Below are 24111 nucleotides of genomic sequence, written 5' to 3'. Positions count from 1 at the left end.
AGCTCCGGCACCGCTTTAAAGGGCCCGGGGCTCCCCGCAGCGGCTGGAGCCCTGGGCCCTTTAAATCACCGCCACGGAAGCCGGTCCAGTCCGGCACGGCGTACTGGCTCTTGCTGGTACGCTGTACCGGACCGGACTGGCTTACTTTCCCCTCTGCCGTGCTTCTGCGGGGTTTGTTGTCCATTAGAACAGGAGTCAGGACTGGTGACTTCTCTTTCTGGCTCTGCCACCGCCTTGCTGTCTAGGCGCAGTGCTCGGCAGGGGCTGGGGCCGGGGGCGCGGGGCCGGGGCCGGCGCGGTGCTGGGCCGGGGGCCGGTGCGGTGCTCTGCCGGGGCCTGGGGCCAGCGCGGTGCTGGGCCGGGGGCTGGGGCCGGCGCGGTGCTGGGCAGGGGCCGGCGCAGTGCTGGACCGGGGGCCGGGGCCGGCTCGGTGCTCGGCGGGGGGCCAGGCTGGGGGCCGGCGCAGTGCTCGGCCGGGGGCTGGTTCGGTGCTGGGCCGGGGTCCATGGCAGGGGCACGGGGCCGAGGGCCGGCGCGGTGCTGGGCCGGCGGTGCAGGCACTTGTCCGGGGGCCGGCGTGGTGCTGGGCGGGGGCTATCGCGGTGCTGGGCCGGGGCCGGCATGGTGCTCGGCCGGGGGCCGGCGCGGTGCTGGGCCGGGGCTGGGACCGGCGCGGTGCTGGGCCGGGGGCTGGGACCGGCGCGGTGCTCAGCAAGGAGCCGGCGCGGTGTTGGGCCGGGGGCTGGCGCGGTGCTCGACCGGGGGCTGGCGCGATGCTGGGACCGGGGCGGCGTGGTGCTGGGCCGGGCGCCGTGCCGGGGGCTGGCGCGGTGCTCGGCTGGGGGCCGGCACGGTGCTGCGCCGGGGGCCGGCGCAGTGTTCGGCCGCGGGCCGGCGCGGGCACTTGGCCGGGGGCCGGCGCGGTGCTCGGCTGGGGGCTGGCGTGTTGCTCGGCCGGGGCCAGAGCCTCTTGGCCTGGGCCGGCCAGCCACCAGAGGGAACTGCTCGGTCAGGGGGGCCGGACTGGGCCGCGCTGCACCCCGCCCCAGCCTACCTGCTGCCTCCCTGTTTCAGGCTTCCCGCGAACATTTGAGGAGGAGCAGGGGGCGGAGCGTTCAGGGGAGGGGGCAGATTTGGGGCGGGGTTGGGGGTGGGGAAGGGGCGGAGTTGGGGCGGGGCCCCATGGAGTGTCCTCCTTTTTAAATATTAAAATATGGTAACCCTATATAAGATGCAAGTCAGTGGAGACTCAGGGCCTGCGTTGAAGCAAATGGAGGTAATAAAAAAGGGATGTGTGTGAGAAATGAGATAGAATAATGGCTGTAGTATAAGATAAATCATGTTAGGTATGTGCATATTTTGAGTCTGGATTATATGTTTGTTTTGTGGGAAGTTAATTTTTAGGAAGGATTTGAATAAGTTTAAAGATACTGAAATTATTAATGTTCTCTTTAGCTTAACAAATGGGCACTGTATGTGTTAATGAAATTGTTCAGCAGAAATACAGCATCATGGAGTACAATGCAACTTCAGGGCATGATTTGAAACTCCTTTCTTAGGCAACACTCCCATTGATTGCACCTGGACTTCTGCCTGATTAAGGAGTTGAGGATCAGGTCCTTGAAATGTATAGCAGCTTTCATACAAACCAGATTCTAAGCCACATTTGTGAAGAGTCAGAGTGGGGAGGCTGACACTCGCTCAACAGTGCAATGGGAAGGGGAGCAGAGTCAGAGAATCTGTGTGTTTGTGTGGGAAAAAGTCCAAGGAAGGTTTAAAAACAAGGAGTGGAATTTTGAACTGGACTCTGAATGATTGGCGGACCAGTGGGGCTGTGTAAGATGGGACTGATATGGTTGAGCTTTTTGTTTGTGAGAGAAAAAGGTCAGTCCTATGTAACATTTGCAACTTTACAAATAGAGAGAGAGATTTATATTTGGTGATGAAATTAAGATGAGTTCAAACTAAAATGTAAGGAAGCAATAATTATACAGATAGTCTTTCACGTTTCTATCTTAGCTTTGTTTTGTTTTTTTGTTGCACAATAGGTGTACAGCATTGGCTGCAGGTAGAAATCTTGTCTTCCATCCCTATCCTCTTTTACCCATGAAGTGTCACATAATTATGCCAAAGCTTAAGGATATTTGACTCTAAAGGAAAAAAAAATCTTTGTATCCAAAGTTCATCGTGAGGAGGATTATAAACAATAATATACTGGAGAAGTGACAATATATTTTGCCTAGTTGTCTAGGATTTTTGTTGTTGTAGGATCCCTCCGATAAACTTTGAAGTTTGGCAAGAACACCTATTGACATAAGTTGATTCTTTTCTTTTATCAAGATGCTGTATGTGCCAATGAAAAGAATAACACTAGCTTTTCCTTCCTTAGTTTTCTTCCAGCAATTGCTCAGCTGCACACGTCAGGCCTTTTGACATGGCCTGTTAAACCTGATTACCCATTAAAAACCCAGTGTGGGCACACTTGGTAAACTTGCTGAATAGGCATCTTCATTACTTTCCACGAGGACCATACCTCTTTACAACTGACTTTAGACAGAATACAAGTGATGTGATTTCTGTCGATAAGGAATTTTTACCAACTGATTCATTGTATGTCTGAATTTACTTGCTGTAGTTTTGAAAGAAATTATTTTATTGGTAACATAGTTGTGCTTACGTGTTTATGCAAGAGGGCAACATTTTTCAGAAGATGCTGCATGTTATTAGGTAAAGTTTTCTTAAGTGTTCTCATGCTCAAATTCACGTTCTTTTGAAAATAGAGTGTATATTTTATTGCTAGTATCTGTCATATTACACTATTTCATAGATATTAGAAGTATGTTGTCTTTTTCCGTTGGTCTTTGCATTGAATACTTCCTCCCCCTTACCCCCATAAAAATATTAATATTGGAAGGAAAAAGAGAATATTTGGAATACTGTAACTTGTTTTGGGGGATAGAAGCTGTGGGATTTTATAGCTTTCATATGGGTTACTTGTGGCTGCTGCAGCATCCATGTCTGTGTATGTGTTGATGGTGGGGGAAGTCTGTTGGATCTGTTTAGTCAAATACGCACTGATCTCATCCCCCATCCTGTCCGTATTGGATCACAAGGAATGCATCTTCTGTGTAGTAGTTCAGAATTGGAGGGAGAACTTACCAATTTTGGGGTCTGTCATCATAGTTCTTAATTTCTTTGAGGCCCCCGGAGGAATGATGTTGACTCCTGCCTACCCCCCTCACCTGCACTTGCTCTGTAGAGCAGCCAGCCACACTAGGTCCCTGTCTGCTGCCTGCCATTTTGCATCCCATTCTTCCCTAGTCTGCCCTGCCAGCCATTCTGTCCCTAGCAATCCTTTCCTCCTGCCATTTGCATCACCCTGCCACCCACCCAGCTCCCTCTGGAAGATGGTGGGGGGATGATCTTCCACTAAAGCGTGGTGACCAGCTCTGTAGCAACATTACTGTTATGTTTTGTATGCCCTCTTATTGTCCCTAAATATTCAATTCCCTTCAAAGTCCCCAGTGAAGTCCTATACCAGATTAGCGTACGTGGCTTGTTTTCCTGATTAGCTGTGCTCTAAAATGAGTATTTAAAAGTTGATTGATCTCGATTTTTTTCCTGCTTGCCATTTTTTATTCTCATGAATTGCCCACCTAATGGTTATTGCCTGAAAAATGGCGTAAGGCATTGCAATTTGTGTGTGTGTTGCTATCTTGCTGCTAAAAATATATGCTGCATAACAGCTGGAAATCCATTGTGAGTTTTAATATTGAGATCAGAACGGGCTCTTTGAGTAGATATGAACTGGCATAACTCAGAAAGATATCTGCAATATTTTTTTAAAGTCTTGTTATGACTGTGGTGAGGGATTAGTGAAACTACATCAGCTATTTTTCTATTCTTCTTTTACTTTCTGTTTAATATTGGGGGGGAAAAGAAAAATAGGACAGATAACTAAAATTTAATTAATTGTATTGTTGAATATTTTTAACCTAACAAAGAGATGTAAATAAAACTTGACAATTTGAGTTGTGATGAATGGCAGTGAGGGGGGAAAAATGCTTTTTAAGGTACAGTACTGCTGAGAGACATTCAGAGGGCTCTGCAAATCAATGCTGAGAGTGACTGACTCATATATCAATTGTGACTTTGCACCAGCTTGAGTGTAATGAGAGCTTCAGTAATTTGGCTTTGTTATGGTTGAACGCTGCTTCTGGGTGAAATTTCATGAGCACATTAAAAGTGAGAATTGGCTTTTTCAACCTCTTATATCTTAGGAGACAGAACTGCGTAATTTTTGTTTTGTTTTATAGTAATAGTAGCCCTAAAAATAGGACTTGCTTGCTTTGGAAACAGGTATACTGTATTTCTACCCGTATGTGAGAACAAGTACGTGAACTGCTCTGTAGACATTTGTTCCACTTAACTATGTAGTTATCAGTATCTATGTATTGCTTTAACAATTCTTTATCAAGTTTTTAAAAAAAACTTTTCGTTTACAGAGATTTTCCAGTAGAGTGTGTAGAAAAATCAGATCCTTGAAGTTTATGTTGCAGGCTATGGTATATTAATGCACTTCAAGTAGAATACAGATGTTTTAATTTTTTTCCCATTTCTTTACCTCTTCTGGCCTTCTCTCTCTCTCTTTTTTTTTCACTAATACCTCATTTACTTTAAAAAGTAGGTCACCTAGACAAGAGCTTGAGCTCCTTTGTTTATAATGGAGTCCCATTTAAGTTACTATAGCCTCTACTACAACAAAGTGAAAAAGGTGCTTCCTCTTTTATTGCTGATAAAGCAATAGCTCTATTTTGTATTGAAATTCCTTCTTGACAATTGAGTTTTGCTTTTTATTTTAAAAATATGTTAAGTTTTCCCATATTTTAACAATGCGTAAGCTTAGAATAATGATGATGTGTCTGTATCGTTATACTAAACTGAATCTGTATTAGACCAAATAGTCATGCAAGACCTGTGCAGCCAAGTCTGAGAGAGAGGCTGTACAGTCATGGATTGGCCAGGAAACCATGAGGAGGCTCCCAAGGTGTGTGGATCTCCTTGCAGATTCTCAGGTTCTGTGGACTTTAGAGGATGTGCTCACCACCTCTCAAGCCCTTCATTGAGGAGAATCTGGCTGGCCCTTGTGACTTAACACCTGTAGAGTTCCTCATACAGTTTTTTTCCTCCCATGTTTGTTTTTTCTTCCTGTGGAGGGAGAATATATAAGACATCAATTTAAAATAACTAACAGAGAGACCGTGTGACCCCCATAGTTTACTGTGTCATCAGTATGCTAAATCTCTTTAATGTGTGTTTGATACCATCTCCCCACTATACCAACATCTGTGGGAAAATGGAATCTGTATATAAGCAACTGGGTCAAACTAAATCCTTAAAATATGGAGGGGGTGATAATTGGGATTGCAAGGCATTTTGAGTAACTGTTAGGAGTTGCACCTTCCCCTTCCCCTGAAGGCATCTGCCCTCTGTCAAGGCAGTGAACAATCTTGTTGAACTGCTGGTTTCATTGCTATTCCTGGGCACCCAGATAGCCCCTGTGGTTAGAAATGGTGGCTTCCATCTTCTGCTAGCCAAAAAGTTGCACCCCCACCCTCTTTGCTGAAGACCTGACTGTAGTGATTCATGATCGTCACTTCCAGGCTGTGCTACTGTAATCCAAGATTGATCCCCAGGGGCTGTATGGAAGCGGAAACATGTCCATCATGCTGTGGCTTACCACTAGAGTGGGACAAAACAGAGAGAGTCTGTAATCGGGTATACTGGCCCTTAAGGAAAGAGGAATGGGGTGGGGAGAACAGGGAACGGGTCCAAGCTACCATGTTTCAAGAAGCCCCAACTGTAGAAAAAGCCTTGGGGACAGCAGGGACAGATATGGGGGGCGGGGGAAAGGAAGTGGTCCTGGGGTAATACTGAGTCTCAGTGAGAAGCGACAACTGTCTCTGTGAGGCCCAAGGTCAGGAGCCTTATAGTTAAGAGCCCCCCCGCCCCTTTCCCAATCAATCAGTCCCCCAACCAATTAAAATAAATTCCTGGGGAAGAGCAGCACACAGGGCTCCCTGTTCTCATGTGTGAGAAAAGGGAGAGACTGCTCTGTCAGGAAAATTTTAGCTCCCTGGGTGGGAAAGGGGTGATCCATGGCCTGGGAAGGAGAACTTGGAAGAGGAGCAGGAAGCCACTTCACCCAGAGGGGACACTGAGAGGAAGAACTTCTGTTTTCAAGGTTTGAGTTTAAAGTAATTTTGATTTTGAAAGACTTTGGCTGCCAGACCAGGTGTAGCTGATGCCAGGAAACTTGTAGGGGCCACCAAGGAATACAGTGGCGTTGGGCGGTAAGCCCATCACTACACTGCTACTTTGCATTGGTTCCCTGTCCACTTAGGGATCCACTGGTCCTTAACTTCAAAATCTGTAGCAAGCTGGAATCACCCTTCCCTGTGCTTGTCTTTTTCTCTCTGTGCCCCACTGAATCAGGTGGGTAAATATATACATAGTGGCTGATGGTCCTCAACACGAATACCTTGGGGCTGAGTATTTTCAGCAGCGGGTCCTAGGCTTTAGAACTCATTACTATGAAAGATCAGGATGACCCGGAATCCTGATACCTGGCTTTAGGGCACAATGCAGGAGTCACCTCTTAGTGGAGGCCTTTCCCCAGCAACCGAACTTCAGAATGACCAGAAGGAATGATCTCACACAGTAGAGCAGGAAAAGTAAGGGAAAGGAGGACAATTTTGGCCTCTTGAGGCACCATTGGTGTGATTCTCACCTGTGCAGCTGGTGCCTACTTGCTACAATGGTAAAAGTAGTAGTAGAAACACATAGATGGGATATGGCCCTAATACGATCAAAATGGAGTCAGTAATTAGTGGTATAAAGAGCAACTGTTACTCCATTGCACCAGTATTCATCAGATTAAATTAAAACATCAATCATTTGGTATAACAGCAATAAAGTTAGTGTAATGGAACACTGTCACAGGATCAGTGCAGGGCTGTCAAGCTTTGACAGTTTGAATGAGGAAGACTGCAAAAAGTTATGAGTAAGATTTAAAATTAGGTTCACTGAACACATTGCAAAATCTTTCCTCACCAGTGGGAGATGCTTTAAAAACTGCCTTGAAATTAATTGTCAAAATGAGGGAATGCCCTCCCAAAAGAGTGAGATTTGGAAGGTTTCTAATTGTCTCTTGCTTTTAAGAATTAAATGGATCATCTTCATCTCATCAATTTCCCACAAATGCCTTGTTGTTTGATTATCAGTGAGAGACTATTATTCTGTGATCATTTCAATTCCATTGACACCATTTTAAACTAATTTTCAATCTAGTCACTATTTTCTCAGCACTCAGGACATGCTTCCTCATTCATTTGAAGTGCTCTCATTTTGTTCAGGTTGTTGCATCGTGCAGTTCTCAGAATAGCGGGGATTCTCTTAAATTAGTTGTTCTCCTAGATGGACATTCCACTAATAATCCCATCCAGGGCATTTTCACTTTAAGGAGATATTCAGACCAGTAAATCTACAAAGAGACTTTATTTATAATAAATGAATCCATATTGTCTAGACATCCATGCCACCTCAATGAAAACATTTCTATCACAAGAGGCATCACTATGTATGAATTTATAATCCCTCAGCTCCCATACTTGTCATACTCCTTAACTTGCATATGGAAAGGACCTAAGTATCCAGGTTTTGCTTCTTTTGCATGGAAAGTGGCATTAGCTGCCTCCATGGTGCTGGACCCCGTGGAAGGCAGTCTATGAACTGGATTGTCTGTGTGGGGGAAGGAGCACAGAGTGGTTAGAGCAGGAGAACAGGCATCATCCCGCCCATATTCCCAGCAGGATTTCCCCATGGAAAAGTAGTAGTGTCCTAGTATTATTATTTATATCGTTGAGCCTGTTCTGTAACCTCTTTGGAGCGATACTGGAATGTACTCTGGTCATTAGTGGAAGGTGGATGCCTGCATTTCAGATGCCATTGCTCACCTTCATATACTTATCTGTTATTCATTCTCCTAAAATAAATCGGGCAGAGTATACTAGCCCAAAACTGAAGTAGAGGAGCGTGGACCAAGCTCAAGAAAATGAAGGAGTTGACTCATCTCCCCCCTCCCCCCTTTGAAAAGCAGTGCTGAGGTCTGAAAACAAGCTTCTTGGCAGGAATCTATCTTTCATTTCATCAGTATGCAACACTTTGATTTCTGTCCCTAGTGTTTCATGACAGATTCATAAGAAAAAGCAATGCTGCTGCTATGACTGCTCAGAAAGAGGAAAAAGTGACATTATCTAGAATTATATAGCAAACATGCTTTCATGGAAGGACCCCATTATGTTGTTCCCAGCTTTCATTTTCCATCATGTGCTTTGCATTTGAATCAGACCATGTCAGATTTAGTTTTGGAGCTTTATTTTTTTTTTTATTCAGCCTCCACCAGAGTAGAAGATTAATGCACAACATTTCTTTTGTTTTTTTCCCACTTGATCTGTTTGCAATGCTGAATATTAGAATGCTGCTGTAGTTCGTTTCTTGTTTTCATGATCACTGGCGTAACTGCTAATTATTTTTATCTAGATAAATTTGTCCTTACCTCCCATGAACATTTAGTCTCTCAGAAAGTTCTGTTACATTTTTTGGCCTTCAAACACAAGAGCCATCTCTGGACATGCAATATTATTAGGTAAAAAAGGAAGAACAAAGCCAACCTTATTTGTTCATTTAAAAATCAAACAGTATTTCTTTATCATTTTTTCCATAATCACCAGCCCAATAAAGATTAAAGATCATGGAATATTCATCACACAAACTGTTTCTGCAGTTATAATTCATACATAACACTAGCAATTAAATTCCAAAGAGTCTCTTGGCAGGCACAAGAAAAGCAAAGCTGTCTAGTTCTGTAATATGGAGACTGCTGTCCTATGAGACAAGTCTGAGGGGAGATAACATGCATTTGGGACTGATATGGAGGTCACATCAGGAGAAATCTTTTAATTTAATTAAAAGTGTAATTAATCCTAGAGAGATTTCGTAACCTGTTACAGTTAGATATAATGGACCTGCACTGTTTACAAGCCAAAAAGTAAATGAAATTTTAACATTTAAAAGATGAAAAAAATTCTTTTTTGCCAAGAAATTTATCTGATGGAGAAAGAATTAGAAAGAGATTAAATGTCACTCTGTTGGCAAGAACAAAATAGGCATTTCAAAACCTTGCCTTTAATAATGAAAAGTTAGTGATATAAAACTTTTTCCAGGCAGGCTTGGATTCTGAGAGACTCAACTACCTTCCTGGATTTCTCATAGTAAAATGCTGGATATTATAGTGTCAAGAGAAAACCATAAATGATGGCACTGTGTTGGGTTAGTTACATAATATTCCATCACAGCCACTGCTTTCACTGTATATTTTTAAGAGCAAATTCACAAACACTAGCTAAAAAATAACTAGAATAGTAGTGAGATAATGCTTAGCACTTAATATTGCTCTACATTTTCAAAGTCCTGGACAAATATTAATCCTAATTAATAAAATAAGGTCACTGACACAGGGCTTTAACAGAGAATAATATTAAATAAAGTGTCTTACATTGAAGATTTTCTTGATTGACGAATCCTTATTTCACCAGCTCCCAACCCAGGAAAGGGAGAGGGACAGAACTTTCAGAGGAAGAGCTGCATTCCTTACTTAACACTGGCTCAGCATCTCTTTCTTGCTGAGATGATGCCAAGACACAGGCTTTTATGATGTCATTGTCTCAGTACCTCTAGCCTCTGGGCTGATGTCAAGAGACCGCCATCATGGTTCAGGGCAACTGCACCGGTATTTCCCCTTAGTGGTTCAGTAAGGTCACCCACTCTAGGGCTTCGGGCTTCCTAAATATTGTTGCCTTTCTTGGGTGGAGACCTGCTTCTCTCTCTCTCTCTCTCTCCTGACTGGGGCATTTCCAGGTTGGAAAGTTCTCTGCCTTTGCTGTGTTATTCCCAGCAAAAGATAGACTGCCTAAGCAGACCTGCTTGCTTTTTCTTCAGAGACTAATAACAGTGAGACTGCCCACAAGTTGCGCTACCCCACAACTGGTGAGGTGGCAAAATTTGTAGACGGTACAAAATTAGTCAAGACAGTTAAGCCCAAAACAGACTGCAAAGAGTTACAAAGGGATCTCACAAAGCTGGATGACTGGGCAACAAAATGGGAGGTGAAATTCTATGTTGATAAATACAAAGTAATGTACATTGGAAAACATAATCCAAACTATACATACAAAATTACTGGAACCAAATTAGCTGTTGTCACTCAAGAAAGAGATTTTGGAGTCTTGTATAATTCTCTGAAAACATCTGCTCACTGTGCAGCAACACTCAAAAAAGCTCACAATGTTAGGAACCATTAAGAAAGGGATAGACAGGACAGGAAATATCATAATGCCACTATATAAATCCGTGGTACGCCCACACGTGGAATACTGCATGCAGTTCTGGACATCCCCTCTCAAAAAAGATGTATTGGAATTGGAAAAGGTTTAGAGAAGGGCAAACAAAAATGATTAGGGGTATGGAATATCTTCCATATGAAGATAGCCTGGGACTTTTTAGTTTGGAAAAGAGATGACTGAAGAGGGGATATGGTAGAGGTCTATAAAATTGTGAATGGTGTGGAGAAAGTGAATAAGCAAGTGTTATTTCCTCCTTCACGTAACACAAGAACTGGGGGTCACCCAATGAAATTAATAGGCAGGAGGTTTAAAACATATAAAAGGAAGTACTTCTTCCCAGGATGCATTGTCAACCTGTGGAACTGGTTGCCAGGGGATGTCGTGAAGGCCAAAACTATAACAGGGTTGAAAAAAGAATTAGATAATTTCATGGAGGATAGGTCCATCAGTGGTTATTAGCCAAGATGGTCAAGGATGCAACCCGATGCTCTGGGTGTCCCTAGCTTCTGATTGCCAGAAGCTGGGAATGGACAAGAGAGGATGGATCACTTGATGATTGCCTGTTCTGTTCATTCCCTCTGAAGCACCGGCACTGGCCACTGTCAGAAGACTGGCTACTGGGTTAGATGGACCATTGATCTGACACACTATGGCCATTCTTATGTTCTTACAGTTCTTTTTATGCAAGCTTATTTATTCTTAGGGTAAAAGCATTACAGAGAAAATATATTAAAAACCATAAAAAGCTTATTAATATGCACATAGATTCATCAGGGATCACCCCAACTCCAGTATGGGTTCTGGCAGGAGCAGTCCTTCAAAACCCCGCAAAGAGGTCTCTTCTATGGTCACAAATTCGTAACAGCCTCAGCTCAGAACTAACACACTCTTGGGAAGTTTAGTCCATTCTTTATACAGTTTGTGTTCTTTAATTTGGAGTTTCTAGGTGCAGATGATGGGTAGTAGATGATGGGTTTTTCTTAAGGCGCAGCTTCAAAAAGATGGGCTGCGAGGTGGGTCATTTGCATTCCCCTTATTCCAAGTATTTCCTTGGAAATCCACTTCACAAATATTGTCCCAAAACGTCCTTTGAAGTGCCTAATCCTTCCTGCATTAGTCAGTTTCCTAGAGAAGTTACATACAATTCCACAGTAACATATGCACAATTGCATGTTTAATATGATGTGCCTTAATTCAATAAGGTTTTTCTTGATTCCTTAAGGTTTGTCCAGGATATTGTGATATCCAGCACAACAGCTCTTTATGACATCATTTTGCTCATCACCTTTACCTTGCTGTGGTGAAATCAAGGCACATGTTGTTGAGACATAACTGACTCAGAGTATCAAGTTTTTGGGGCATATTTCAAGGTACAGGCCTCTGAGTTTATTTCAACATTGCCAACTCCAAATACTCAAAGATCATGAGTGATGTCCCCTATAATCACGAGATTATTTTAAAAGTCCCGAGATTTAAAAAAAATAATAAATGTGGGGTTGTTTTTATTTGCCTCTGGTTTTTGAGCCTTTAGGGTTCACCTTTTCAAGCTTTTCTCTGCATCTGAGAGGGCAAGAAATCTGCTTGTTTGTTTTTAATGAAAACTGAGATTGTCAACTGTTGAGAATGGGCCACTTCCACCTTTATTGAATTGGCCTCGTTAGCACTGACCCCCCCCCCCCCCCACACTTGGTAAGGCAACTCCCATCTTTTCATGTGCTGTGTATATATACTGCTTACTGTATTTTTCACTACATGCATCTGATGGAGTGGGTTATAGCCCATGAAAACGTATGCCCAAATAAATGTGTTAGTCTCTAGGGTGCCACAAGGACTCCTCATTGTTTTTGAGATTCTCATGTAATCACCTGACTCCAGGAGGACACCACCAAATATCACAAGATTCATGATAAAATCATGACAGCTGGCAAGAGGTGTTGTTGAATCAGCAGGCTTATGTGAAGGGCAGACTTTTGTGAGGTCTCTGGTTCAGCTTATCTCGCTTGCTGGGTTGATGCCAATGTAACAATGCCCCTACTCGGCCAATTTCTGGGGATTGAGTCTATGGGGCTTCCGGAAGTAGAAGTACTAAATTCTGCTGCTTGATCTAGGGGTGCTGGAACAATTTGTACAGTGGGGGTGCTAAGAGCCATTGAACCAAACTGTAAACCCTGTATATGATGGAAACCATTTTGGCCAGCGGGTGCAGTAGCACTCCCAGCATCACTAGTTCCAGCACCTATGTCTTGATCTGAAGCATAGGTCCATTAGCTTAGCCCTCGACTACACTGGCAAGTTTCTGCACAGTAAAGCAGCTTTCTGCGTTGTAACTCCCGAGATGTACATGCTGCCAAGCCATTTAGTGCGCAGAAACTGCACAGTTGCAGCACTGTAAAAAACCACCCTGATGAGAGGCGTAGTGCTTTCTGCGTCAGGGCTACAGCGCCGCAGTGCCAGTGTAGACTCCCTGGTCGATTACGGCGCTGCGATTGGCCTCCGGGAGGTGTCCCACAATGCCTGCTCTTGCCTCTCTGGTCATCAGTTTGAACTCTACTGCCCTGCCCTCAGGTGATCAATCGTGAGCCCCACCCCTTAAATTCCTTGGGAATTTTGAAAGTCCCCTTCCTGTTTGCTCAGTGAAGCATGCAGTGATCTCAGTGCATCTTTCCAAGTGACCATGCCTGCTCCACACACCAGGTGATCCTTCGCTTGGAGCAATGCCGAGCTGCTGGACCACATCAGCATTTGGGGAGAGGAGGCTGTCCTGTCCCAGCTATGCTCCAGCCATAGGAATTATGATACCTATGGACAGATTTCACGATGGATGACAGAAAGGGGCCATGCCCGAGACACACTGCAGTGCAGGGTCCAAGTGAAGGAACTGCGGAATGCCTACCATAAAGCGCGGGAGGCAAACCGCCGCTCCGGTGCTGCGCCCACGAGCTGCCGGTTCTACAAAGAGCTGGACGTGATACTTGGTGGTGACCACACCTCCACTGCGAAGGCCCCTGTGGATACTTCGGTGGCTTGTGTGCCAGTCGACAGTGGACCAAGCCAGGAGGAGGAAATCTTGGATGAGGATGTGGAGGGGAACCCAGAGGCAGAGGACAACTCAGAGGTCAGAAATGCATGCAGCCTGGAGCTCTGCTCTACCCCAGAGGAGGCTAGCCAGTCACAGCTGTCAAAGCTTAGCGAAGCGCAAACAGGAGAGGAGGCCCCTGGTAAGTGGCTTTGATTTTGGAAATAGCTGAAGCGAGTTGTTGGGGGCAGGAGGGTGGCAGAAAGCAGGCTTGTGTCTGTATGATGCACGTACCACCACATGCCTAGTCTGAGCGGTGGAACAGGGTGTTGATTGACTCCCTCAATTCATGGGAATCTGCCTCAGAGATCGCTAGGAAACTCTCATGGAGTTACTGGGCAATTCGCTGCCGCAGATTCTTTGGCAGAGTTGCTTTGTTTCTTGCCCCATTAAGGGTAACTTTCCCACACCACTTTGCCATCAAGGGGAGGACAGGTGGGGGGGGACCATTGCTGCACACAGGCGAGTCGCATAAGGGCCAGGTAGAAGCCACAGTCTTGGAAAAGACCCTCCCTTGATTCCCTGCTCAGCCTCAGCAGCGAGATATCTTCCATAATGAATACAGCCTGTGGAAAATGTGGGGACAGTAATGCTTATAAGCCCCCCAGCCCCAGTGCTGGCTGTCTCCAAGAGCCACATGCCCAGTGTACAGTATGGTCCTGGAACACTGATTTCCCCTGTGGTTACTCACCATTTTGGGGGTCTTGTGGCTCATGTGTGCTTGCCTGGGGTCAGCCAGTTAGTGATAGGTATGTGAATAATGGTTGTGTTTTAAATCACTGAATCAGTGTTTTCTGTGTTGTAAACAATACTGCTTCTGTAAAATGTTCTATTTTGACTTCACACACATGACCTTTGGTTCAGAATTAGAAAGGGCCATGAAGAAGTAAAGAGGACTTTCTGCATGATGTCATGATGCACTCCACGGCCGAAAAACAAGAATTGAAGGAGTGGTGGGACGAATGCTGTGCACCAGAACGAAGCCATGGAGCGGCTCTTAAAGGTTATGGAGTGCCAAGCAGACATGCTCCAGGTGCTACTAGCACTGCAAACCGAGCAGCTCTGCCCCCGCCCTTCCCTGCAGCCAGTGTTGCAAAACTCTTTCCCACGCGGCCCCCCAGACACCGCCAACACACTCTGATCAACCTCCTGGCTCCAATCTGTACCCACTGCATTCCACTCCTGCCCCGTCACAATCCAGCCCTGTGGACTCCCTGTACCCACTCACTCAACCCGCTCCTCTGCAATTTAGCCGTGCTAAAGTACAGTACCCGCTGCACTGTACTCCAAAGGAGAAGGTTGGATATGATACCTGGACATACACAAATCTTCAACCGTCCCAGGAAACCACCTCCTCCAGGGACCCTCCCTTCTCCCATTCCCCTCAGTGCTGATGTGTTTTTTTTGTTTGTCTCTCTCCTCTGGTGGTTGTTTTTTAATAAAATAATTGTTTTGGCTTGAAAGCAATCTTTATTCCATTAATTGAAAGCAAACAAAGCGCTTCAAAGCAACAGGCAGTTTTCTTAAACCTTCATTGTGCATTGTCTGCACCAATCACAATCACCTCCTAGCATTACAAGCATTGCACTCCCGAGCATAGCAACAAATATTAGTGGCTTTCAGCTTCAAATTGCTGCTTCAAGGCATACTGATTCTTATGTCCCTGCACTGCACTCCGCCCCTCTAATAGCCCTGGTCTCTGGCTGTTCAAATTCAACCTCCAGTCGCAGAGCCTCAGTGGTCCAGTCCTGAGTGAAGCTTTCACCCTTCCCTTCACAAATATTATGGAGCGTACAGCATGTGACTGTAAGCATAGGAATATTGTCATCGGCCAGGTCCAGCCTCCCATATAGGCAGCGCCAGCGGGCCTTTAAACAGCCAAAAGCACACTCAACAGTCATTCTGGACTTGCCCAGCTTGTTGTTGAACCACTCCTTGTTGCTGTCAAGGTGCCCCGTGTATGGCTTCATAAGCCACAGCATTAAGGGGTAGGTGGGGTCTCTCAGGATCATAATGGGTATTTCAACTTCCCCTACGGTGATCTTCAGGTCTGGAGAGAAAGTTCCTACTTGCAGCTTCCTCAACAAGCCAGTGTTCCGAAAGATGCATGCGTCATGCACCTTTCCGGACCAACCTGCGTTAATGTCCATGAAACACCCACAGTGATTCAGAAGCACTTGGAGAACCATAGAGAAATACCCCTTCTGATTAGTGTACTCTGGTGCCAGCATTGGAATATGTGTGCTATCTATCGCCTCCCCGCACTCAGGGAAGCCCATTTGTGCAAAGCGATCCACAATGTCACGCACGTTGCCCAGAGTGACGGTCTTTCGTAGCAGGATGCAATTAATGGCCCTGCACACTTCCGTCAACACGAGTCCAACGGTTGACTTTCCCACTCCGAACTGGTTAGCGACCGATTGGTAGCAGTCTGGAGTAGCCAGCTTCCACAGTACAATCGCCACATGCTTTTCTAACAACAGGGCGACCTTATCACACTGTCCCATGAATGCGGCATTCCTCATCCGAAAGTTCTGCAGCCACTGCTCGTCATCCCAGGTGTGCATGACGAAGTGATCCCACCAGTGAGTGCTTGGTTCCCGAGCCCAAAAGCGGTGTTCCACTGTGGTCAGTACCTCCGTGAATGCCACAGGCAATCTCATGTCGTAGCTACTACGTGTGGCGAGATCAATATCAAAGTGCTCTTGCCTTTGTAGTTTAAGGAATAACTCCACTGCCACTTGTGACGTGTTAGTGAGAGCGAGCAGCATATTGGTCAACAGTATGGGATCCATTCCTGCAGAGTACATAAACCGTTGAAAGATGATGCATGGAACCCTAAGGACTGAAGACATTCCCCAGGGGCTGTGTGTCTTTATGTGCAAGAATGGTATAAAGGGACTGGAAAGCAATGGAGAAAGGCCCCTTTATTAAATGAAAGCTTAAATCATGGGACATGAAGATGCAGCCAGCAGGGGGATATAGTTGTTTGCTGAGATGCTGTACCCCTGGTTCAATCCTAAATGAGCAGGTTGCAGGAGCTGTGCTATTTGTAGTACATTTCATCCTTGTTACCAAGATTTTTGTTTAAGGTCAGGCAGTAAGAGCAGATTGCAGTGGAGTGGAGAAAAGTGATGGAGCGCTAGCCAAACAGAATGGGATTGAGGAGAGGTTGCTTGGTGCAAAAGAATGTGGGAACTGTTTGAGATCTAACTCGTGATGGGGAGATGGGGGAGGAAGCACAAAGTTGGTGATGGAGCGAAAAAAACAGATGCAGTGCACAAGGTGCAAAAGTGGGTAGTAAAAAGAAGAGAGCTGAGATATAGAGGAAGAGCTTTATGTAAACCCTTGAAGATGATCTGTAAAGGGGCAGAAAGCCACTGTGGGGGAGAGGGAAGATGACATGGTCAGAGAGGAATATGATTTAGTTTTAGCAGCTGCAGTGTGGATAAATTGGAGAGCAGCTCCTTGCTGCGTTCACATGGAAGCTGTGAGAATACCTAGCAGATTTCTTTGTAGACCTTTTGAAAATACATAGAGATGTGCTTGTTCACTCGCTCAATTTGCTTTTGAATTGCATATTTTGTAAATGTAATTTAGTTGCCCTCCCTTTACTTGCAGCTTAAATACCTCAGTGCATTTAGAAATGCCCTTCTGAATCTTTAAAAATTTACCTGAAAGCTGGGGAAGATTTAAAGCTGAAAGCACATCCTGGATGTCAGAAATAAACTTTATGCTTTGAATTTTATGCAGGAGTCATGTGTTTAAAATCTCTGTGCTTCCTTTGAACACTGTCTTTGTTCTGCCTTTGTGAATTCAGACTTCCCTCTGTCCTTCCCTCAATCTCAATAGTTTCATGATTTATCTTTGCTGCTCAGAAAATTTAACTATCTGGGTCTTGTGGCTTCATCCACTGTTGGCGTCAAGGTCAAAATCTTTTAATTTTATAGGTAGAGTTGGTACCATAACCCCAGGGTCTGCTGCTGTATATTTAAAACCTGTTAGTTTTCTCAGAATGACAGTATCTTACATTTATGTCTGTTAGTTTCTTTATTAAATTAGTTGGCTATATTTTATCAGTTTCCTTGACAGAAATATAACATTAGAAGGCTATAAACATCATAATTTCAAATTGATTGTTTCTGTGTCAACCTGACAGATTTTATACTAGGCTTTTCTTGTTAAAACAAAAAGATGACATTAAAGACTTTCCACTGAGTATGAAGAGTTAAACATGGTTCTTATTACAGGCTTTAAATTGAATAGTATGTCTACAGACAAAACTATATACTTCTTAGCAAGAGAACAGAGGCAATTTAATCACCTGGAAAGATACTGGGACACAGGAAATTAGCTCCTGAAAGTTGATGATTCATTTTCCACAGATTCTTGTGCTGCCTTACACCTTTTTACCAATGTATGAAAAGTTAGTTTTGGTGTAACTCCATTATAGGAGAGTTCCTTGTGATAATAATAGTGATGATCTTTCCCTTCATACCTCTGTAAGTATTTATTTGCTTACATAGGGGTCTGTTATGGATTTTAGCTATGGCCCTGGATTTCGCCTTCTCAACCTCTCCATTTTCCACCTGCGTAGAGCCTGAATACTTGGGCTTTATGTAGATGGAGAGGGATTCACCCTATTTGGCTATCTTTGAATAGTGAATGGCGCTTTTAACATGTTGTATAAGAATGTGAAATATAGCAGTCACTTTGACACATTTTTAATCATAGAATCATAGAAATGTAGGGCTGGAAGTGACCTCAAGAGGTCATTTTGTCCATCCTCCTATGCTGAGGCAGGACCAAATATACTTAGACCACTCCTGACAGATGTTTGTCTAACCTGTTCTTAAAAACCTTCAATTATGGGGATTCCACCACCTCCCTTGGTAACCTGTTCCAATATTTAACTATCCCTATAGAAAGTTTTTCCTAATATCTAACATAAATCCCCCTTACTGCAGATTAAGCTGATTACTTCTTGTCCGACCTGTGATGGGCCTGGAGAACAATTGATCAAATATGTTAAGGGCTGTTACAGAGAGGACAGTGAAGACTGTTACCAGGTCCTCCCATAGTCTTCTTTTCTCAAGACTACACATGTCCAGTTTTTTAACCTTTCCTCATAATCCAGGTTGTCTAAATCAGTGGTTCTCAACCAGGGGTACGGATACCCCTGGGGGTACGCAGAGGTCTTCCAGAGAGTAAATCAATTCATCTAGATACTTACCTAGTTTTACAACAAGCTACAGAAAAAGCACTAGTGAAATCAGTACAAACTAAAATTTCATACAGACAATGACTTGTTTATACTGCTCTATATATTATACACTGAAATGCAAGTACAATATTTATATTCCAATTGATTTATTTTATAATTATATGGTAAAAATGAGAAAGTAAGCAATTTTTCAGTAACTGTGCAGTGACACTTTCGAATTTATATGACTGATTTTGTAAGCAAATAGTTTAAGTGAGGTGAAACCTGGGAGTACACAAGACAAATCAGACTCCTGCAAGGGGTAGTCTAGAAAGGTTGAGAGCCACTGGTCTAAACCTTTGATCGTTTTTGTTGCTCTCCTCTGGATTCTCTCCAGTTTTTCCACATCTTCCCTAAAGTGTGGGATGCAAAACTAGTAACAGTATTCAACCTGAGGCTCACCAATTGCCTCTCATGTCTTAGATCTGACACTCCTGTTAATACATCAAAGAATGATACTGGCCTTTTTCAGAAGTGCATCACATTGTTGACTTATTCAGTTAGATCCCTTTAAGCAATATTATCACCTAGCCAGTTATTCCCTATTTAGTAGTTGTGCATTGGATTTTTCCTTCCTAAGTGTAGTACTTTGCACTTGTCTTTATTGAATGACATCTTGTTGATTTCAGACTAGTTCTTCATTTTATCAAGGTCCTTTTGAATTCTAATCCTGCCTCTAAAGTGCTTGCATCCCCTCCCAGTTCAGTGTCATCTGCCAATTTTGTGAAATTTTCCATTCCATTATCCAAGTCATTAATGAAATTATTGAATAATACTGGCCTAAATTCCCTGTAAGCTGTGTGGCCGCACAGCAGCCTATTTAGCACAGCGCAGGTGCCCGGGGGACCTGCTGCATCCAGGGACCAGCCAGGGGAAGGGCACCCCTCCCTCAGCCTCAACCTATCCCGGCTCCCAACCTGTCGCGGCTGGGACGGCCCAGACCTGCTGTGGCTGTGGTGCCCCTCCGCCGGCCGAAACTCTGCTGCAGCCCAGACCTTCAGTGGCGGGGGCCCAGCCCAGCCCAGACCCAGTCACTGCCGGGGCGGCCGGACCCAGGCATGTCTGGACTGGAACACCCAGACCCAGGTGTGGCCTGCCTGGCCCAGACCCAGGCACGGCCAGGGAGCCCCTCTCCCAGCCCGAAGCTAATCCCGGCCCGGTCCTGCTGGGGCTGAGGAAGGGGCATCTATCCTGCAGCGGGGAGGGGCACCTCTTCCTCCCCAGCACTGGTGCTGATGTGGGGAGAGAATGCTGGTGGGAGTCCTCTCTCCCTGCCATAGCCCCAGAGCACCCTCCTGCACCCCAAACACCCCCTCATCCCCGGCCCCACTCCCACACTCCGAACCCCTCAGCCCCACCCCCACCACATGAAGTTTATGTGCACCAATATGAAAGTGATGTGTCACACATCACCTCCATGTTGGTGTACATAACAAAATTCATTCCTCACATGGGTGGGAAAAATTAGAGGGAAGACTGGTATTGTCCGAAGGATAGACCCTATCGGACTCCACTAGATACGTCCTCCCAGTTTGACCGCAAACCATTGATGACTACTCTGACTACAGTTTTTTAGCCAGTTGTGCACCCACCATATTATCATTTCGCATAGACATCATTTCCATAGTTTGCTTATGAGAATGTAATGTGGGATTGTCAAAAGATTTACTAAAATCAAGATATATCTTCCCTACTGCTTCCCCACTATCTAGTAGGCCGGCACCTTGTCAAAGAATGAAATCAAGTTGGTTTGACGTGATTTGTTCTTGACAAATCCATATTGGCTCTTGCTTATCACCCTGTTATCATTAGGGGCTTACAAATTGATTGTTAATTTGTTACAGTATTTTTTCAGGAATTGTTAGGCTTACCAGTCTATCCCTGGGCCATCATTGTTCCCCGTTTTAAAAATAAGTACCGTATTTGTCCATCTCCAGTCCTCTGGGACCTCACCCATCCTCCGTAAGTTCTCAAAGATACTCACTAATGGTTCCAAGACTGCTTCAGCTAGTTCTTTGAGTACCATAAAGTGATTTATGTCATGCCCTGCCAACTTGAATACATCTATCTTATCTAAATGTTCTTTCCTTATTCTGGCTTGTGTTCCAGTGATTTTTTTAAGTGAAAGCACTCTTGTGTGTACCAATCATTTGTCAGACAAAGATCTGTGTCCCCCACTGATTAATTTCTGTTTTCCAGGTAGGGTAGGCAATAAAGTTACCATGGCTTTGGGTTCAAATAACCCTGAGTAACAGGTGAAAACTTAAAGCATCCAATTACATTCAACCTAATAGCCTGTCTTGGAAAGGTGAGAGCTTCCTTAGTCTATGATTTTGATCTGATAGATGAGGAGGAGTTCAAATTTACTGTAATGTACTGTATTGGCCAGGGCTTGTATCGCCACTGCCCTAAGGTGTGCACAAGAGCTTGTCATTGTATTTCTTTGTAGTGGCTGTTTTGAAGATAATTATCCTGTAGGCTATTGGTAGAACCTGATATTTTGGAAAAGATTATCCTGATTTGTATTCCCTATCCTGAATTTATATAGTTTAGCAGATGACCTGTGCAATCAAATCCCCCCTCATTCTTCTCTTCTGCAGACTAAACAATTCCAGTTCCCCCAGCCTCTCCTCATAAGTCATGTGCTCCAGCCTCCTAATCATTTTTGTTGCCCTCTGCTGGACTCTTTCCAATTTTTGCACATCCTTCTTGTAGTGTGGGGCCCAAAACTGGACACAGTACTCCTGATGAGGCCTCACCAATGCCGAATAGAGGGGAATGATCACGTCCCTTGATCTGCTGGCCATGCCCCTACTTATACAGCCCAAAATGCCATTAGCCTTCTTGACAACAAGGGCACACTGTTGACTCATATCCAGAGTCATATCCATATTCTTGTCCACTGTAACCCATAGGTCCTTTTCTGCAGAACTGACTGCTGCCTAGCCATTCAGTCCCTAGTTTCTAGCAGTGCATGGGATTCTTCTGTCCTAAGTGCAGGACTCTACACTTGTCCTTGTTGAACCTCATCAGATTTCCTTTGGCCCAATCCTCCAATTTGTCTAGGTCCCTCTGTATCCTATCCCTACCCTCCAGCGTATCTACCACTCCTCCCAGTTTAGTGTCATCTGCAAACTTGCTGAGGGTGCAGTCCATGCCATCCTCCAGATCATTAATGAAGATATTGAACAAAATCCTCTTCTTCCTTCCCAAAAATTCAGCCTGAGGCAGATGCCAGGCATGGGAAGTTTTAGCCTAAAAAGTTAAAGTTTGGCAAAGTTGTAAGCAAGTGACAACGGGGTTTTATAATGGGAGGTGCTAGGCAACCTTAACTATTAGTTTAAAAAAAAACAACTCAACCCCATCATCCTACAATACAAAGCACAAATTTAATAGAATCATAGGGCTAGAAGGGACCACAAGGGTCATCTAGTCTAACCCCCTGCCAAGATGCAGGATTTGTTGTGTCTAAACCATCCAAGACGGAGGGCTATCCAGCCTCCTTTTGAAAACTTCCCGTGAAGAAGCTTCTATAACCTCCGTAGGTAGTCTGTTCCATAGTGCTACTGTTCTTACAGTTAGGAAGTTTTCCCTGAGATTTAATCTAAATATGCTAGGTTGTAGTTTGAACCCATTGCCTCTTGTTCTGCCTTCTGTGGCAAAAGAGAACAACTTTTCTCTGTCTATTTTATGGCAGCCTTTCAAGTATCTGAAGACCACTGTCATCCCCCTCTTCATCTCCTCTTTTCCAAACGAAACATACCGTTTCTTCAGCCTTTGCTCATATGGCTTGCATTCCATCCCTCTGATCATCTTTGTCTCTCACCTCTGGATCCTTTCCAATTTCTCTACATCCTTTCTATATATTGGTGACTGAAATTGGGCACAGTACTCAGCTGAGGCCTAACCAGCGCCAAGTAGAGTGGTACTATCATCTACTGTGACTTGCATGCTGTGCCTCTGTTACGCCATGCATAAAATTGCATTTGCTTTTTCTGCAACAGCATTGCATTGCTGACTCATGTTGAAGATGTGATCCACCACAACTCTCAGATTTTTCTCAGCATTGCTACTGCCAAGCCAGTTTCCCCCCATTCTGTATTCATGCACTTGGTTTTTTATCCCTAAATGTAGCACCTTACATTTGTCTTTGTTTAATTTCATTTTGTTGTCTCTAGCCCAGTTCTCCAATTTATCAAGATCCTTTTGAATTTTAGCTCTATCCTCCAAAGTATTGGCAACCCCCTCTAGCCTTATGTCATCTGCAAACTTGATCAGTATGCTCTCTCTACCTACATCCAGGTCATTAATAAAGATTTAAACAACCCTGGGCCTGGAACAGATCCCTGTGGAACCACACTTGAGACCTCCCTCCAATCCAAGATAATTCCATTAATAGTTATTCTTTGTTTGCGGTTGTTTAACCAATTATGTGCCCACTTAACGGTAGCTCTGTCAAGCTTGTATTTCTCCAGCTTATTTAACAGATGTGGGACTGTGTCAATATACTTGGACTTCAGCAAGGCTTTTATGTCCACCGCATTCTTCTTATCCACCAAATCAGTTACCCTGTCAGAGAAGGAAATCAAGCTGGTTTGACATGACTTGTTCTTGGTAAATCCATGCTGGCTGCTAGTGATTACCTCTTCATCCTGCATGTATTCACAAATGGAATGTTTTATACATTGCTCTAGTAGCTTCCCGGGTATCGAAATCAGGCTGATTGGCTTATAGTTCCCCGGCTTCACCGTTCCCCCCTTTTTAAAGATGGGCACTACATTAGCCCTTCTCCAGTCTTCCAGGGCCTCTCCTGTCATCCATGAGTTGTAAATATTATTGCCAGCGGCTCCGACATTTCTTCAGCTAATACCTACAGTACCCTCAGTGAATAGCATCTGACCTGCTGATTTGAATCCATTCAAATTGGTCTGAAGATCTCTGACATGTTCTTTACTTATCCCAATCTGCATACCCTCCCCCTTTATTGTCTATGGTGACTTCACTAGTTGTCCAGTCGTGTTATTTTTTGTGAGAAGACTGAAGCAAAGTAGGCATTGAGCATCTCTGCCTTCCTATCATCTTCTCTTACCAGATCACCTTCTGCACTGAGCAGTGGACCCACACCATTCTTGATCTTTTTTTTTTTGGTCTGACATATTTGAAGAACCCCTTCTTGTTGTCTCTTAACATTTCTTGCAAGCTGTAACTCATTCTTTGCCTTGGCTTTCCTGATTTGTCTCTACACGCTTATGCTATTCCCATGTATACTTCATTGGTGATATGCCCCTCCTTCCATTTCCTGTATGTAT

At 44.4% G+C, this 24111-nt stretch overlaps 1 protein-coding gene across 5 annotated transcripts in view; it reads left to right on the top strand.

Moving 5' to 3' along the window:
* SMYD3 (SET and MYND domain containing 3) overlaps positions 1-24111 on the top strand; it is a 635613-nt gene that overhangs the window by 162648 nt on the left and 448854 nt on the right. Inside the window, exon 1 of one of the 5 annotated variants that reach the window (XM_065589172.1) lies at positions 2527-2727. The exons of the other annotated variants lie outside the window; for them this stretch is intronic. The gene's annotated coding sequence lies outside the window, so the exon portion shown is untranslated. Of the gene's footprint in view, positions 1-2526; positions 2728-24111 lie in introns of those variants that run through there. 5 annotated transcript variants of the gene reach the window in all.

The sequence above is a fragment of the Chrysemys picta genome, chromosome 3 (genome assembly GCF_011386835.1).
Source record: "Chrysemys picta bellii isolate R12L10 chromosome 3, ASM1138683v2, whole genome shotgun sequence".
In the NCBI taxonomy this organism is placed as follows: domain Eukaryota; kingdom Metazoa; phylum Chordata; order Testudines; family Emydidae; genus Chrysemys; species Chrysemys picta.
Note: the sequence above shows the minus strand (reverse complement) of the source record. Positions and strands in the feature narration are given on the sequence as shown.